Source organism: Lutra lutra, chromosome 4, assembly GCF_902655055.1.
Source record: "Lutra lutra chromosome 4, mLutLut1.2, whole genome shotgun sequence".
In the NCBI taxonomy this organism is placed as follows: domain Eukaryota; kingdom Metazoa; phylum Chordata; class Mammalia; order Carnivora; family Mustelidae; genus Lutra; species Lutra lutra.
Window position 1 is genome coordinate 14845388 of NC_062281.1, and position 14491 is coordinate 14859878.

Below are 14491 nucleotides of genomic sequence, written 5' to 3' on the forward strand. Positions count from 1 at the left end.
ACTAAATTGCATTTTCAGTAGCTTCTTCCCATATAAAATAAGTTTAGGGTCAGTAGAACAGTGAGATTCTCTGGCATTTTTAAGAGGATTTAAAAAAGTCTTTAAGTCCTTTTTTAATTTTTTTTTTTAGATATAACTGACATACAGTACAGTATAACTTTAAGGTGTACAGCATAATGATGTGAGTTACATATATTGCAAAATGATGACCATAGTGAGTTAATAGCCATCATCTCATATAGAAAGATCAAAGGAAAAAGAGGAAAAATGCTTTTTTTCTCTGGGATGAGAACTCTTGGAAGCTGCTATCTCAACAACTTTCAAATCTACCCTAGAGCAGTGTTAATCATAGCTATCATGTTGTACTCACATCCCTGGTACTTCTTTATCTTGTAATTGGAAGTTTGCACCTTTGGACCATTCATCAAGTTCTCCGTCTCCCTCTAAATCTTAGCATAACTTAAATGAGTCACTAGACTTTCCCTTACCTCCGTTCCTTTTCTTGGGAACTCAGGAATAGTGATTCTGACCTAGACCTGGGAGGAAAAGTAGATATTAATATATATTAATATTACTCAGCCATAAAAAAATATTAGGATCAGTTCAACAAGTCTCACCGTTTACAACGACATGGATGGAGCTACAGAGTATTATGCTAAGTGAAATAAATCAGAGAAACATAAATACTATATGATTTCACTCATATGTGTAATTTAGGAAACAAAACAAATGAGCAAAGGGGAAAAAAAAGTAAGAGAGAGAGAGAAGAGAATCGAAAACAGACCCTTAACTCTAGAGAACAAACTGATGGTGACCAGAGGGGAGTTGGTTGAGGGGGGGTGGGGGAAACAGATGATGGGGATTAACGAGGGCACTCGTTGGGATGAGCACTGGGTGTTGTATGGAGGTGTTGAGTCACTACATTGTACACCCGAAGCTAATATTACACTGTATGTTAACTGGAATTTAAATAAAAATTTAAAAAATGCAAACAAATATGAGCTACCATTTTTTTTATTAAATCTGTAAACATTGAAACAATGGCAGCAATGCTATGCAAGAAAGTTTTATACCAGAGGAGAAAGCGAATAGTGAAACCTTTTGTGAAACTGGTTTGTCCATTTGCATTAAGAATCTAAAACACACACAGATATTGATCCCAGAGTTATTTATGTTAACAAGCAATGAAAACAACCAACATGTACAGTAATAGGGGTGTAAATAGACTATTCCATATATTTATATGTTTTACATTTTTTATATCAAATTGAACATAATGCTGATTTTAGAATACTTTAACAGAATTTAAAAATATAAGTGGGGCATCTGAGTGGCTTGGTAAGTTGAGGTTCTTGATTTTGGTTCAGGTCATAGTCTCAGGGTCACGAGATTTAGCCCCGCATCAGACTCTGTGCTTAGTGCTGGGTCTGCTTGGCATTCTTTTCCTCTCGCTCCCCCTCTGATCCTCCACCCCCCTTCTTGTGCACTGTCTCTTTCTCTCTTTCAAATAAATACATAAATAAAATCTTAAAAAATATATATATATAAGTAAATGCTTTCTATGTAATAGAAATGAGGGTTCAAAATTGTATGTGCTATGTAATCTGAATTATACTGTTAAGTCTAAAAAGACTTGAAAGAAATAAGCCCCAATATTAATAGGACTTATCTCTGGATGATAGAATTATAAATGATTTTTCTTTTTCTTCTTTCACCTTTTCTATTTCTCCCCAAGAATTCTATTATCAACATGTATTACTTTTATAATAAAAACATAAGTAGTGCAGCTCCTGTCCCTGGCCCCCTAGAATCCCTAAGGCAATCAGTATACTGGAAATAGAACAAATATCCCACCAATCTATACATTAACGAAGGAAACAGTAAAATAAATCATGTTGCTATTCAAGTGAGCCCAGGTGTAGGGCTGGCTCAGAGATAGGGATTGAATGAAGGGATGGAGAGGGTGGGATGAATATTTTGGGGCTTGGGAATGTTGCCTGCTAGAGGAAAGAAACTTACCTAATTATTAGTTCAGAGAAGGGAGGAAGAGAGGATTCCCAGGGGGTGGGTGAGGAGGAAGTGAAGGCTAATGGGCAATGGAGGTAGGAGTTAAGAAGCCTTTGTATGAAAAAAAAAAAAAAAAAGAATCCTTCGGATGATGCAAAAGATATGTTGTTTCTGATTCTCTGGGGACTTAAGTCTCTCACCTGTATTTTTCCACACAACTTGTCCATTCTCCTTTCTGCCGATGACTACCTTTCTCTGTGCATTTATGGTTTCTGTTTCCTTATAGCTTCAGCATCCTCTTGGCCATAATTTTTTTTTAATTTTATTTTTAATAAACATATATTTTTATCCCCAGGGGTACAGGTCTGCGAATCGCCAGGTTTACACACTTCACAGCACTCACCATAGCACATACCCTCCCCAATATCCATAATCCCACCCCCCCTTCCAACCCCCCTCCCCCCATCAACCCTCAGTTTGTTTTGTGAGATTAAGAGTCACTTATGGTTTGTCTCCCTCCCAATCCCATCTTGTTTCATTTACTCTTCTCCTACCCCCTCAACCCCCCATGTTGCATCTCCTCTCCCTCATATCAGGGAGATCATATGATAGTTGTCTTTCTCCGATTGACTTATTTCGCTAAGCATGATACCCTCTAGTTCCATCCACGTCATCGCAAATGGCAAGATTTCATTTCTTTTGATGGCTGCATAGTATTCCATTGTGTATATATACCACTTCTTCTTTATCCATTCGTCTGTTGATGGACATCTAGGTTCTTTCCATAGTTTGGCTATTGTAGACATTGCTGCTATAAACATTCGGGTGCACGTGCCCCTTCAGATCACTACGTTTGTATCTTTAGGGTAAATACCCAGCAGTGCAATTGCTGGGTCATAGGGTAGTTCTATTTTCAACATTTTGAGGAACCTCCATGCTGTTTTCCAGAGTGGTTGCACCAGCTTGCATTCCCACCAACAGTGTAGGAGGGTTCCCCTTTCTCCGCATCCTCGCCAGCATCTGTCATTTCCTGACTTGTTAATTTTAGCCATTCTGACAGGTGTGAGGTGATATCTCATGGTGGTTTTGATTTGTATTTCCCTGATGACGAGTGATATGGAGCACTATTTCATGTGTCTGTTGGCCATCTGGATGTCTTCTTTGCAGAAATGTCTATTCATGTCCTCTGCCCATTTCTTGATTGGATTATTGGTTCTTTGGGTGTTGAGTTTGCTAAGTTCTTTATAGATTTTAGACACTAGCCCTTTATCTGATATGTCATTTGCAAATATCTTCTCCCATTCTGTCAGTTGTCTTTAGGTTTTGTTCACTGTTTCCTTTGCTGTGAAAAAGCTTTTGATCTTGATAAAATCCCAATAGTTCATTTTTGCCCTTGTTTCCCTTGCCTTTGGTGATGTTCCTAGGAAGATGTTGCTGCGGCTGAGGTCGAAGAGGTTGCTGCCTGTGTTCTCCTCAAGGATTTGGATGGATTCCTTTCTCACATTGAGGTCCTTCATCCATTTTGAGTCTATTTTCGTGTGTGGTATAAGGAAATGATCCAATTTCATTTTTCTGCATGTGGCTGTCCAATTTTCCCAACACCATTTATTGAAGAGGCTGTCTTTTTTCCATTGGACATTCTTTCCTGCTTTGTCGAAGATGAGTTGACCATAGAGTTGAGGGTCTATTTCTGGGCTCTCTATTCTGTTCCATGGATCTATGTGTCTGTTTTTGTGCCAGTACCATGCTGTCTTGATGATGACAGCTTTGTAATAGAGCTTGAAGTCCGGAATTGTGATGCCACCAACTTTGGCTTTCTTTTTCAATATTCCTTTGGCTATTCGAGGTCTTTTCTGGTTCCATATGAATTTTAGGATTATTTGTTCCATTTCTTTGAAAAAAATGGATGGTACTTTGATAGGAATTGAATTAAATGTGTAGATTGCTTTAGGTAGCATAGACATTTTCACAATATTTATTCTTCCAATCCAGGAGCATGGAACATTTTTCCATTTCTTTGTGTCTTCCTCAATTTCTTTCATGAGTACTTTAGAGTTTTCTGAGTATAGATTCTTAGTCTCTTTGGTTAGGTTTATTCCTAGGTATCTTATAGTTTTGGGTGCAATTGTAAATGGGATGGACTCCTTAATTTCTCTTTCTTCTGTCTTGTTGTTGGTGTAGAGAAATGCAACTGATTTCTGTGCATTGATTTTATATCCTGACACTTTACTGAATTCCTGTACCAGTTCTAGCAGTTTTGGAGTGGAGTCTTTTGGGCTTTCCACATAGAGTATCATATCATCTGCGAAGAGTGATAGTTTGACTTCTTCTTTGCCGATTTGGATGCCTTTAATTTCCTTTTGTTGTCTGATTGCTGAGGCTAGGACTTCTAGTACTATGTTGAATAGCAGTGGTGATAACGGACATCCCTGCCGTGTTCCTGACCTTAGCGAAAAAGCTTTCAGTTTTTCTCCATTGAGAATGATATTTGTGGTGGGTTTTTCATAGATGACTTTGATAATATTGAGGTATGTGCCGTCTATCCCTACACTTTGAAGAGTTTTGATCAGGAAGGGATGCTGTACTTTGTCAAATGCTTTTTCAGAATCTATGGAGAGTATCATATGGTTCTTGTTATTTCTTTTATTAATGAGTTGTATCACATTGATTGATTTGCGGATGTTGAACCAACCTTGCAGCCCTGGAATAAATCCCACTTGGTCGTGGTGAATAATCCTTTTAATGTACTGTTGAATCCTATTGGCTAGTATTTTGGCGAGAATTTTTACATCTGTGTTCATCAAGGATATTGGTCTGTAGTTCTCTTTTTTGATGGGATCCTTGTCTGGTTTTGGGATCAAGGTGATGCTGTCCTCATAAAATGAGTTTGGAAGTTTCCCTTCTATTTCTATTTTTTGGAACAGTTTCAGGAGAATAGGAATTAGTTCTTCTTTAAATGTTTGGTAGAATTCCCCCGGGAAGCCATCTGGCCCTGGGCTTTTGTTTGTTTGGAGATTTTTGATGACTGTTTCAATCTCCTTACTGGTTATGGGTCTGTTCAGGCTTTCCATTTCTTCCTGGTTCAGTTGTGGTAGTTTATATGTCTCTAGGAATGCAACCATTTCTTCCAGATTGTCAAATTTGTTGGCGTAGAGTTGCTCAGTATGTTCTTATACTTCTCTGTATTTCTTTGGTGTTCGTTGTGATCTCTCCTCTTTCATTCATGATTTTATTTATTTGGGTCCTTTCTCTTTTCTTTCTGATAAGTCTGGCCAGGGGTTTATCAATCTTATTAATTCTTTCAAAGAACCAGCTGCTAGTTTCTTTGATTTGCTCTAATTTTTTTTTTTTTTGGTTTCTATTTCATTGATTTCTGCTCTGATCTTTATGATTTCTCTTCTCCTGCTGGGTTTAGGGTTTCTTTCTTGTTCTTTCTCCAGCTCCTTTAGGTGTAGGGTTAGGTTGTGTACCTGAGACCTTTCTTGTTTCTTTTTTTTTTTTTTTAATTTATTTATTTGATAGAGAGAGATCACGAGTAGACAGAGAGGCAGGCAGAGAGAGAGGGGAGCAGGCTTCCTGCTGAGCAGAGAGCCCGATGCGGGACTCGATCCCAGGACCCTGAGATCATGACCTGAGCCAAAGGCAGCAGCTTAACCCACTGAGCCACCCAGGCGCCCCCTTTCTTGTTTCTTGAGAAAGGCTTGTACCGCTATATATTTTCCTCTCAAAACTGCCTTTGTAGTGTCCCACAGATTCTGAACGTTGTGTTTTCATTATCGTTTGTTTCCATAAATTTTTTCAATTCTTCTTTAATTTCCTGATTGACCCATTCATTCTTTAGAAGGATGCTGTTTAGTCTCCATGTATTTGGGTTCTTTCCAAATTTCCTCTTGTGATTGAATTCTAGCTTCAGAGCATTGTGGTCTGAAAATATGCAGGGAATGATCCCAATCTTTTGATACCGGTTGAGACTTGACTTAGGACCTAGAATATGATCTATTCCGGAGAATGTTCCATGTGCAATAGAGAAGAATGTGTATTCTGTTGCTTTGGGATGAAATGTTCTGAATAGATCTGTGATGTCCATCTGGTCCAGTGTGTCATTTAAGGCCTTGATTTCCTTGTAGATCTTTTGCTTGGATGATCTGTCCATTTCAGTGAGGGGAGTGTTAAAGTTCCTTACTATTATTGTATTATTGTTGATGTGTTTCTTTGATTTTGTTATTAACTGGTTTATATAGTTGGCTGCTCCCACGTTAGGGGCATAGATATTTTAAATTGTTAGATCTTCTTGTTGGACATATCCTTTGAGTATGATATAGTTCCTTCCTCATCTCTTATTATAGACTTTGGCTTAAAATCTAATTGATCTGATATAAGGATTGCCACTCCTCCTTTCTTCTGATGTCCATTAGCATGGTAAATTCTTTTCCACCCCCTCACCTTAAATTGGAGGTGTCTTCGGGTTTAAGATGAGTTTCTTGTAGGCAACATATAGATGGGTTTTGTTTTTTTTATCCATTCTGATAACCTGTGTCTTTTGATTGGGGCATTTAGCCCATTAACATTCAGGGTAAGTATTGAGAGATATGAATTTAGTGCCATTGTATTGCCTGTAAGGTCACTGTTATTGTATATTGTCTCTGTTCCTTTCTGATCTACTACTTTTAGGGTCTCTCTTTGCTTAGAGGACCCCTTTCAATATTTCCTGTAGAGCTGGTTTGGTGTTTGCAAATTCTTTCAGTTTTTGTTTGTCCTGGAAGCTTTTAATCTCTCCGTCTATTTTCAATGATAGCCTAGCTGGATATAATATTCTTGGCTGCATGTTTTTCTCATTTAGTACTCTGAATATATCATGCCAGCTCTTTCTGGCCTGCCAGGTCTCTGCGGATAAGTCTGCTGCCAATCTAATATTTTTACCATTGTGCGTTACAGACTTCTTTTCCCTGGCTGCTTTCAGGATCTTCTCTTTGTCACTAAGACTTGTAAATTTTACTATTAGGTGATGGGGTGTGGACCTATTCTTATTGATTTTGAGGGGGGTTCTCTGAACCTCCTGGATTTTGATGCTTGTTCCCTTTGCCATATTGGGGAAATTCTCTCCAATAATTCTCTCCAACATACCTTCTGCTCCCCTCTCCGTTTCCTCTTCTTCTGGAATCCCAATTATTCTAATATTGTTTCGTCTTATGGTGTCACTTATCTCTCTAATTCTCCCCTCATGGTCCAGTAGCTGTTTGTTCCTCTTTTGCTCAGCTTCTTTATTCTCTGTCATTTGGTCTTCTATATCGCTAATTCTTTCTTCTGCCTCATTTATCCTAGCAGTGAGAGCCTCTATTTTTGATTGCACCTCATTAATAGCTTTTTTTATTTCAACTTGGTTAGATTTTAGTTCTTTTATTTCTCCAGAAAGGGCTTTTATATCTCCCGAGAGGGTTGCTTTAATATCTTCCATGCCTTTTTCAAGCCCGGCTAGAACCTTGAGAATCATCATTCTGAACTCTATATCTGACACATTACCAATGTCTGTATTGATTAGGTCCCTAGCCTTTGGTACTGCTTCTTGTTCTTTTTTTTTGTTGTGAATTTTTCCACCTTGTCATTTTGTCCAGATAAGAGTATATGAAGGAGGAAGTAAAATACTTAAAGGGTGGCAACAACCCCAGGAAAATATGCTTTAGCCAAATCGGAAGAGATCCCAAATCGTGAGGGGGAGAAAGGGGATAAAAAGGGTTCAGAAGAAGAAAAAAAAAAAAAAAGAAACTATTAAAAAAAGAAAGCCAATAGAAAATATAAAAAGGAAAAAATATATATATATTAGATAAACTATTTAAAAAACCTTAAAAAAAGAAAAGGGTAAAAGTTAAAAAAATTTTGCAGAAGAAGAGAAAAAAAAATTGAAAAAGAGAAAAAAAAATTAAATTAACTGCAAGGCTAAAGAATCGTGGGGATAAAGCCATGAGTTCCATGCTCTGTTTTCTTCTCCTCTGGAATTCCGCTGCTCTACTTGGTTTTGAAACTGCACTCCTTGGTAGGTGAACTTGGTCCTGGCTGGGTTTCCCATTGATCTTCTGGGGGAGGGGCCTGTTGTAGTGATTCTCAAGCGTCTTTGCCCCAGGCGGAGTTGCACCGCCCTTACCCGGGGCAGCGCTGAGTAATCCGCTCGGGTTTGCTGGGTTTGCTTTCGGGAGCTTTTGTTCCCTGAGCGCTTTCCGTAGAGTTCCTGAGGGCGGGAATGAAGATGGCGGCCTCCCAGTGTCCGGCCGGTAGGAGCCGAGAGCCCGGGGCCCCACTCCTCAGTGCGCCCTCAGAGAACAGCGCCCAATGACTCCCGTCACCCTGCCTCCGGCCGCGCTCTGAGTTGACCGAGCCTGCGCCTGGTTCAAGGCAACCCCGAGCTGAGAGTCACTCCTCGGCTCTGTCTCTGTAGCCGGCTTCCCCGTTCTAATACCGGTAAGCTCTGCGACACTCAGACACCCCCGATCCTTCTGCGACCCTGCGGGACCTGAGGCCGCGCTGACCCCACCTGGGCTTCACCCCAATTAAGCCTCTGGATCGATGTCCCTCAGCGGAACAGACTTAAAAGTCCTGATTTTGTGCTCCGTTGCTCCGCCGCTCGCAGGGAGCCGTCCCCTCCCCCCGCGGTCTTATCTTTCCGTCGCTTTGGTCCGTCGCTTCACTTCTCCGCCAGTCCTACTTTTCAGATAGTGGTTGATTTTCTGTTTCTAGAATTGCTGTTCTTCTTCTTTTCAATCTCCCGTTGGATTTGTAGGTGTTTGCAATCTTTAGAGAAGCTATTTAGCTGATCTCCCGCTACCTGAAGTAGTCTCAGCCTGCTACTTCTCTGCCATCTTGACTCCTCGACTCTTGGCCATAATTTGCTCTAGTCCTACATGGCTTACTTTTCAGCTCAGATTCTCCAGAACAGATTCATTTCTCTGTGTTTCAGATTCCTGGGAGAGAAATCTGACTGATCCAGCTCAGTTTAGGTGTCTAATCATATAGTCCCTGTGGCTATGGGTGAGTGTAAAGTGGGACAAATGTGACTGCCCAGGACAAACTCTTCAAAAAAAAAAAGTGGGTTGGGGGTCATGAGGAACTTCCTCAAACATTTCTGGGTTGAAGCAAAAGATGCTTGGGGATATTGGTTCAAAATGAACGGTGTTTGGGGAATCCTGGGACTCTAGTGTTAACTACCCACCAATGATAGCAGAGCAGGGCTGACAAACCACACCAAAGTCATCAATGATCTCTCTGTAGGTTATAATTTTATACTTCCAAATACATACAGATGACATTCAGTGGCAGGCGACCTACCTTTGTCTCAATGAAGTTGCGGGTAGTTATATATGGTCTTCCAAAGCATGACTCTCTCCCTAGCTCCTCATCCTTACATCTCTTCCCCACCACACACTATCCTTTTTCTTACTCCAGTGACGTTATTTTACTGAAATAACACTGAATCATCCCAAATTCACTTTTTCCCAAATATTAAATTTGAGGTTTTTAAACCTATAGAAAAGTCAAAAGATAGTATAACGAACATCCATATTTATTTCATCTGGAGTCACAGATTAACATTTTGCCACATCTGATTTATCTTGCTCCTCTATTTTTGAATCATGTAAGAAGAAACATATATAAATCATTCTCAAACCCAAAATCCTTCACCATCTATAGCCCAAGAACAAGGACTCATTCTGCACAATTAGAATACAATGGTCACACTCAATTAATTCAACACCATTAAAATTCTATTACTTAAGATACAGACTGTTCCTAATCATATATCCTGAACTGTGTCCATAACCACTTATAGGTATCTCTGCCACCATCACCCCTTTCAGGATTCAGACAGGAGTTACCCAGAGCATTGGGTTGGCTTGTCTATTCAGTCTTCTGTAATCTATAACAGCGCTCTGGGTTTGTCACCCTTCTGATCTGATCCAGGTTAAACATCTTTTTTTTTTTTTTTAAGATTTTATTTATTTATCTGACAGAGAGAAATCACAAGTAGGCAGAGAGGCAGGCAGAGAGAGAGGAGGAAGCAGGCTCCCTGCTGAGCTGAGAGCCCGACGTGGGGCTCGATCCCAGGACCCTGAGATCATGACCCGAGCCGAAGGCAGCGGCTTAACCCACTGAGCCACCCAGGCGCCCCCCCCCTTTTTTTTTTAAGATTTTATTTATTTATTTGACAGAGAGAGATCACAAGTAAGCAGAGAGGCAGGCAGAGAGAGAGAGGAGGAAGCAGGCTCCTTGCCAAGCAGAGAGCCTGATGCAGGAGTCAATCCCAGGACCCTGAGATAATGACCTGAGCCGAGGCAGAGGCTTAACCCACTGAGCCACCCAGGTGCGCCCAGGTTAAATATCTTTTGGCAAGCAGGTATATGGTGAGGTTGGGCTTATGTCAGTGTGTCATACCAGGAGGCAGATCATGTCCATTCTCACCATTATTATTGATACTGCTTGATCACTGTGCTTAATTTACTTTTTAATTAATCTCCATTTAATTAATTAGTAATAAATTTAATTTAATACATTTAATTGCTAATAAATTTCCTTCTGTAGAACTGGCAACTGATGGGGAGGTTGTACCCAGGTGTAGTGAAGCTCTTGTTGAAAACTGAAATGCTAGCTAACCTCCATGAAGCACAGTGCTCCATCTGACTCACATGAATGTTCCCTTATTTGGGCTGGAGAGGCAGCATAGTACACTAATCAACTCAAAGTGGAAGCCCTAATATCACACTGTCTGGGTTCAAATCCCAGAACCACCTCTTACTAGCTCAGTGACTTTGAACATGTTCATTGATATCTATAAACTTCAGTGCCTACTCTACAAAATGAGGATAATGACTGGCCATCTTTAATTTTTGAGAGAGAGAGAGAGAGAGAGAGAGAGAGAGAATGAAAGCACAAGCAAGGAGAGGGAGAGGGACAAGCAGACTCTCCATTGAGTGCTCGGGGCTTGATCTCACAACTTTGAGATCATGACCTATAGTGAAATCAAGAGTCAGATGCTTAACCAATTGAGCTACCCAGATGCCTCTGATTGGCCACTTTTTTGAGCTATTATAAGAATTAAATAAAACAATAAATGCAAAGTGCTTAATACTGTGCCTGAGATAGAGTTAGTGTTCAATATATGTTGTCATTTTATCATATACTGTTCTCTTTTTTTAAATTTATTTTTATTTTTTTTAAAGATTTTATTTATTTATTTGACAGAGATCACAAGTAGGCAGAGAGGCAGGCAGAGAGAGGTGGGGGAAGCAGGCTCCCTGCTGAGCAGAGAGCCCAATGCGGGACTTGATCCCAGGACCCTGAGATCATGACCTGAGCCAAAGGCAGAGAGGCTTAACCCACTGAGCCACTCAGGTGCCCCTGTAAAAGATTTTAAAATCTTCATAATTCACATCCCTCCAGAAGCCTAGATCTGTGGGTATCCATGGTTTTATGAACAATCCATATTATTCTTTGGTGTCCATAAATCAATACTTCCCAAACTTTTAATGCCAATAAGGATCACTCCTGGAGTTAAGAGGCAGATTCTGATCTGGTAGCGATAGAACTAAGCTTGAGATTCTTACAAGCTCTCAGGTGACTGTCAATGCCATTAGTCCATGGGCCATATTTTGTGTAGCAAGACCCTAAATGACTCATGGGAGGAAATGCCCTCCAAATGTGACACCTCATACTTTAGTGTAAAATCCTGTCCTATTATTTTGAATCATCACAGGAAACTGCCATCCATTTTCTTTTCTTTAGGGGATATTTCTAGCTAATGTATATATTAGTTATATATAGTTAAACCAAACTATACTGATTAAACCACTATGACTAGGACTGTTTTTTACTTTATGTTTCTGTAGATATGCTATATCCAATACATGGCTGTGAAGGATGAAATGGTAGAAGATACTTTAGAGTCTGACATAGAGTCAGACTGATCAGAGTTTAAGGGTGGACTCTTCCATCTTCTAGCTGGTTATCAGTGTCAAGTTCTGTAACCTCTTTGAACTTCAATCTCTTCATCTTAAAATAGCTATAGTAGTGCTAATCCTAGGGTTCTTGGTGAGAAACTGTATTTATATCTGTCTATGAAGGGAGAATATAGAGAGAAAGAGAGAGAAAGAGAGATTTGTTTAATATTTCTTGGCATATGGTAGGTGTTTGCTAAAAGTAGCTTGGATAACTTCCATTACTAGTATTTGTGAACCTATTGTGTATTTCTATGTTCATCAGGTAATTTTTAAGGATCAGAAGGTCAGACCCATGCAGTCAAACTGTTTTAAAGCTGGAAGCAAGCTCTCAGCATTTCTTGAGGACCTATCCTGCCTAGAAGATGAATGCATTATTCCTCTCACTCTCTCTCTCTCGAGTATTTGGCAATAGAAGGCCATAGGTCCCAGGAAGCTCACAGGCACTCATTTGCTTGCATGCACTCTTCAAATTAGATTAGCCACCTTCATTCCTTGTGGTCAAGATTCCAATTTGCTTCAAGCTCAGTAAGCACAGATTTGTGCTTAAAATTCATTTCCTCACACACTCCAAATAAGGAAAAGTCTCTAAAGTCTCTGAAAAGCAAAGTTGTTTTTGCTTTTATTTCCCCATGGGCTACTGAGAGCCTTTGGTGAGCAATTCAGGTCTGTATAATAGGACAGGTGAGACATCTTGTTGTAGGGGGATGATGCCATTCTGAGGTGCACATGTCATATTTTGGTTAAAATGGGATTTCTCTCCAGGGTATTTTTTCTTTCCTTAGGGAAGACCTATGTGCTAGCCACGTTTTGCTGAAAGGACAGAGTTCTAAATTGTCTAACAGAATAAAATTGATTCCTTGAGTGTTTGGGACTAATAGCTAGGTTTGGTGTAGAGAGATTGTCCTCTGTTCTAGGAGGACTGAAGATTGAAGTCTTTCTTTGTTCACTGAAACACATCCTGAGAACCTTGGACGTAGGTTCCTGAAGGTTCAGATAGAACAACCACAGAATTACTACCAAATTCAATAACTTGACCTTCCAGATGAAGATTCTCCAGCAAATTCAACAATTGATTTTATAGATGACTGTCAAATCAGCAAAATCTAGTTTATGATCCACAGCAGCACAGGGAGGGCAGAGCTGGGTCTAGGAACTGGCATCCTAATTACTAGTAAGGCACTTTGGGACAGAATTCTGCCTTTCCAAAAAAACCTAACATTGCATTTGTTGTTTGCTGCAAGGATGAGCAGTTTGTAAATCCACATGTCACCATTGCTTCCCAAGACACACCAGGGTCACAATAAACAAGCAACAGTTTCCGACTTCATCCTAAACAACATAATTTATGAGACTCAGCTCCTTCCTAATCTTCCCTTTCTGGCCCACAGATCTCTTGGATTGTCTTTTGTGAGCCCACAGATGACTTTGACTCTCCTCTTAAGGAAACATTTCCGATGCTCCTGATATTTTGCCTGTGGCTCTCTGATCCTTTGTGTCTGAGACCAGCTGCATCTTAGATCACAGATGTAAAAGAGCCTCCCCTCTACTCTTCCTCCAGCCTTACACAGTGTGGCCAGTACCTTGGGTGGAGGAGAAGGAAATTCTCCTCTCTTATTGGTATTCAACTCTGACTTAGGACAAAACAGTTGCCTTGGCCTCAGCATCTTACAGCCCTTAGTTTTCAGAGCATTTTTGTTTGATGCGCTTCTGTCACTGAACACAATCCTCCCCTCTAGTTCATCTCACATCCTAGCAGAAACTGCACCAGAATAATCCTCTGTAAGGTAATTATTTTACCCATCTTTTCAGGATAAGACATTGAAGCCTAGAGAGAGTAAGGGTCCCACAACCATTACATGGAAGAATTGGTATTTGATTCCATGTGCACTTGACTTCTTTCTTTATTTATTTATTATTATTATTAATTTTTTTAATTTTTTTATAAACCTATAATATATTTTTATCCCCAGGGGTACAGGTCTGTGAATCGCCAGGTTTACACACTTCACAGCACTCACCATAGCACATACCCTCCCCAATGTCCATAACCCCACCCCCCCAAACCCCCTCCCCCCATCAACCCTCAGTTTGTTTTGTGAGATTAAGAGTCACTTATGGTTTGTCTCCCTCCCAATCTCCATGTATTTGGGTTCTTTCCAAATTTCCTCTTGTGCTTGAGTTCTAGCTTCAGAGCATTGTGGTCTGAAAATATGCAGGGAATGATACCAATCTTTTGATACTGGTTGAGACCTGATTTATTACCCAGGATGTGGTCTATTCTGGAGAATGTTCCATGTGCACTAGGGAAGAATGTGTATTCTGTTGCTTTGGGATGAAATGTTCTGAATATATCTGTGATGTCCATCTGGTCCAGTGTGTCATTTAAGGCCTTTATTTCCTTGTTGATCTTTTGCTTGGATGATCTGTCCATTTCAGTGAGGGGAGTGTTAAAGTCCCCTATGCACTTGACTTCTTTATCCAAGGCCTACCCATTAATCCAC

General features: G+C 40.1%; 1 long non-coding RNA gene across 1 annotated transcript in view; it reads left to right on the forward strand.

The window, feature by feature from the left end:
* Window positions 1-13854, forward strand: part of LOC125096733 (uncharacterized) — a 38273-nt gene extending 24419 nt beyond the window's left edge. Inside the window, exon 4 of the long non-coding RNA XR_007126369.1 lies at window positions 11880-13854. This is a non-coding gene — a long non-coding RNA (uncharacterized LOC125096733). The remainder of the gene's footprint in view (window positions 1-11879) is intronic.
* The last annotated feature ends 637 nt before the right edge of the window (window positions 13855-14491 follow it).